Below are 4,784 nucleotides of genomic sequence, written 5' to 3'. Positions count from 1 at the left end.
CTGTCCTGGCTGAGTTAATATCTAAACAGACGTGGGGAGGGAATCCCTATAAATCCAATGGGGGAAGAGGGGGCTGCTCCTCCCTTCTCAGCCCATCCTCCACGGGAGGCTGGGGACAGCTGCACTAGGAAATATTCCAGCTCCGCCTTGGAGGCCAGAGTGGTGGTGGTGGGGTTGTCCTTTCCATGACCCAGAGCCTTCCCCTCCACCAGCAAGGAGCCTAGGATCGGGAGACTGGGCTCAGAGCTTGGTTTAGGACTGACGGGTAGGTGCAGGAAGAAACAGGATTGTCCCCACCTCTGCCCTTGTGAAATTGGTGAGTTTCTGAGGAAACTGCTCAAACAGGGGCAGGACAGGCATTATATCTTCTTTTCCCAATCACAGAACATGAGAAGCCATGGCATTTAGCCATTCGGCCCCAGAACCCACCATAATGGAACCTTCTCAGAAAGTCACAGGTCAAATCCTCTTGCTGAGCTTCAGATCTTTCTGCATAATTATGCTTGGTAAATTGTGACCATTGTCCATTGTTCTTAAATCATGCCAAGCTCTCTGGGCTCCTTTTCCAGAAGGCAAATTATACATATTAAACCAGGGACAAAAACACATCATGCTTGAGGCATTCCTGGAAGAAGGCTTTCTCTGTCCCGAAATAATTTTCACTGCTTGTTTAATATGCCCTTTAAAGATGTTGGACCCACTTTGTGGTGTCTGCCTCTTAGAAGCTGACGGGCTGCAGACAAGTTTGTCTGGTTCTTCTGTTTTTCAGTGGAGCCGATACTGCCAGCTTGGAGAGTCTTGCTTATTGGAAAGCCCCAGATCTCCCCCAAACAATGATAATATACATTTATCCCAGAAAGATTCAATAAGTATTTGCTATGAGCTCAGCCCTCCTTAGCATGCTGGGAACACAGCAGTGACCACAATAGACAAAATCCCTGTCCCTGTGGAGCGGACATTTAATGAGGACTTACTAAGGGCTTAAGGTGCATTTCCTCCTCAAATCTCACAGCCTCTTGTTAATTAGGTTGAAACTGTGCCCGCTTTCCAGACTCTACCTTTGTAGACAGCTGGAAAACCAGGTGTGTTAGAAACAAAAGGGGACGGTGGGGTCTAGTCATTTCTTCCTCAGGCATTTATTGAGCACCTACTGTGTGCCAGATGCTGTTCTACATGCTGTCTGTGCACAGGCAGAAGAACCATAAACGTCCTGCATTTATACTGAAGTAAGAATTCCCACCTCTCGTACAGATAAGGAAACTGAGGCCTGGTGAGTGAGGGCAGCTTGCCCTGGGTCAGGCAGGTGCCGTGAAGCTCCAGGGGATGCTCTTGGGTCCGTGGTAAACAACCTCTTGTGAAGCAAAGAAGCAACAGAATCAAATTAAGAGCTGGATCAGGGAAACAGATGAGACCTAATTTGGAAGGTTCTAGAACATTGGTGTCCACTTGGGGTGGTGTATTCCACTGCTGTTCCGTGCTGTCAGGGAATCTCCGCTGGTTCTGTTCAGCCCTCCCTCAGCTGAGTGTGAGCTCTCTCCTTCAGATCTTTGTCCCCACACCTGGTGTCCACATCCCCCTCCTCTGTCCCAGGGACTCCTAGGTGTCCAGAACAAGGTATGGTCCAAAGGTGAGGGATGGCAGGGGTTCTAGTCTCAGTCCCTCCTACCTTCTGTCCAGTCTGGGCTCCCTCTCGCCATGCCAGTATCTCTGTCTCCCCAGTGGAATCCTGGTCAAGTAAGCACATCTGGGGCTTTTGAAACATTCTCAGGCCTGCAGCTTCTTTGAGTTTCAGTTTTTGTCTGGGGGTTGGGCCCAGGAAGGGAAAAACAGAGGAGGTGGGAAACACCTTGAAAACAAGGTGATATAGCTTTATCATCCGATGAACAAATGGATGGAGGCGAAAGTGAGGGCTGGGTGAATGAGTGACAGGACCTCACATCTCATACATCTGTCCCCTCCTCCCCACCCCAGCCTCAGGTCCCTTAAATGAAGAATAAGCATTTGTTCAATAACTAATACATAAAATAAATGTAAGCACCCGCTGCATGTCTGGCCTTGTTGTGGGTGCTGAGGACACAGCAGTGAACAGGACGGAAACCCCTTCCCCTGGGGAGTGGGTGTTTGCTGTAGCTGCCTTCACCTAGACTGTCTCTTTTCATCCTCTCAGCATTCTAAGGACCCACTGACCCACTTTGCAAATGGAAAAACCTAAGCACCAGAAGGTGAAGTGTCCTGCCCGAAACTGTGCAGCTATGAAACTGAAGCACAGGGAGGTTAAGTGACTTGCCTCAGATCACACAGCAAGTTAAGCGAACCTGTGCTTGAGAGGGAGCCGGAGGAGGGCAGGGGGTCGCAGCCCAGCTGTGGGATCCACCCTGGTCCGCTACAGCAGTTAATGGTCACGGTCAACCTTCGCACTTGGCCGCGAGAGGGCGCCAGCGAGCCTCCAGCCAGACTGAGGAGCGCTCGGCCTCCTCCCACTGGAATGCGGGTGGTGGAGGGAGGGGACGTTGGCCGCACGCCCAGAGCAGCTGCTACTGCCGCTCAGATCCCGCCCGCCTTCCCCTCCCCGGGACCCAGGGTTTGCAGCAAGGAAGCCAGGGCGGGAGGGACGGCTTTGGAGGGATGTGTGGCCTCTGTTTTCGCTCCCTCCTCCTCCAGGCTTCCAGCCCTTCGCTTCCCGGGAAAGGCCGGGCAGGATCCAGGAGGCAAGGAGTTATACCCACAGCAACATTTCCGTGAATGGCTGTCATATATGAAACACCTAAGTTCCGGCACTTAGTAGGGACTTTCTGCCCAGCAACCCTCCCATTTTACAGGTGAGGAAACCGAAGCTCAGAAAGGTGACGTTTCTTGCTCCGGTAGGAGGTATCAGGAGCGTCCTAGCCTGGACGAAATCGCCAGTGTGTGCCCTGTTGGTCACTTCCTGTCTCAGCCCAGGCTCCTCAGGCCATTTCTTGGTCTCTGAGGGCTTCTGATCACGCACTTATTTTCCCCAAGGCTTCGGGAACTGGCCTTGCTTGCTGGTCCCTAAGGGCATCCATCACGTGCCTCTCCTCCTGGTCCAAGGAGGTCTGGCTCGCAGTGAGAATTTCCAGGGGAAGCTTGTTGCTTGCTATGGGAGGAAGGAGAATAATTCAGCAGTCACGTATGGGGTTGATTATTGGGTCTGAAAGCGGTGTGATACGCCCCGCAACAGCACTGACAGCCTGATCAGGGAAAACTACCCCATAATAAGGAGCTATGAGGGCCCAGAGAAACCTCCTAACCCATCCAGGCTGGGGAGTCAAAGAAGGCATCCTGGAGGAAGCTGTGTTTAGGCTGAGACCTGAAAGTCTCAGGAAAGGAAGGGTAATCAGATGAAGGATTAGGGGTGTGAGAGAGCAGGGGGAGGGAAGAGCCCATGCAAAGACCTGGAAGGGGAGGTGGAGCGTGGTGATTTGGGGAGTAGTAAGAAAGGGTCTTGAAATTCTTCTTAGGCCATGGAGAGTCTCATTTTGATGCATTACTTTACCCACTCATTCTTTCATTTGTCAGATATTTGGATATCTACCTTGTCGCAGATGGAGCAGCAAGTACAAAGGCCCTGATGTAGGAATGTGCATGGAGTATTTAAGAAATAATAAGGAGGTCAGCGTTCCTAGAATGAAGTGGGTAAAACAGAGAGAGTAGGAGATAGTTTGAGATTAATATTCAAGGATGAGATCCTGTAGGAGACCTCATAGTTGTAGATTTGAGTCTAAGTAAGAGGGGGAACCATTGGAGAATTTGAAAAGAAGAGTGACATTATTTTTCTGTTTTAACAGAGTCAGTCTGGGTAGGTCCTTTGTTACTCTGACTTGAAATCCAAAGGTAACAACAATAAGAAGGACGAATAATTCCATGACATAAAAATAAGGTCCAATGACACCACAGAAAAGTTAAAAAATTGGGGGGAAAGTCCACTTCATATTACAGTCTCCCTAATCTCCATAATATGTAAAGCGTTTCTAGGAATTAATAATACAAAATATAAACAATCCAGTAGAAAAACTTGAGCAAAACGTGTGGTCAGAATGTTCACAAAAAAACGAAATACAAAAGGGGCGCCTGGGTGGCTCAGTCGTTAAACATCTGCCTTCAGGTCAGCTCATGATCCCAGGGTCCGGGGATTGAGTCCCGCATCAGGGGGATTGAGTCCCGCATCAGGCTCCCTGCTCAGCGGGAGGCCTGCGTCTCCCTCTCCCACTCCCCCTGCTGGTGTTCCCTCTCTTGTTGTGTCTCTCTCTGTCCAATAAATAAATAAAGTATTTTTAAAAAAATGAAATACAAAAGGTTCTTTGACATATGAAAAGACAGTCAACCTCACTCATAATAAGAGAAATGCAAGTTAAAATAAGAGAAATATGAGATAGTAATTTTTACCCATTAGAATGGCCAAAATGTAGAAGACAAATCATGTGCAGTGTGGTGAGGCTGTGCGGAAGCGACCGTGCTAACATATGGACATCAGTCCTTCCCAATAGAGATGAATTTGATAATGTTCATAAAGATGACAAGTGCATAGTTTTTTCGGCCAAGTAATCCCGTGACAGAAACACTTGCACATGTGTGAAATGACGTATGCACATGAAGTTATTCATTGCAGTCGTTTATATAATAGGAAAGGATTGGAGCGAGCCCAAAGACTCATCAGTACAGGACCAGTTGCATAAATTATTGTCCATCTACACAATGGAATATATATTGCAGCTGTGCAAAAGAATGAGGACGTCTGCTTGGGCCGATATGCAAACACTTCTAAG

The sequence above is a fragment of the Ursus arctos genome, unplaced genomic scaffold, assembly GCF_023065955.2.
Source record: "Ursus arctos isolate Adak ecotype North America unplaced genomic scaffold, UrsArc2.0 scaffold_14, whole genome shotgun sequence".
Taxonomy (NCBI): Eukaryota; Metazoa; Chordata; class Mammalia; order Carnivora; family Ursidae; genus Ursus; species Ursus arctos.
The sequence above is the reverse complement of the archived record's forward strand: the minus strand, read 5'-3'. Positions refer to the sequence as shown.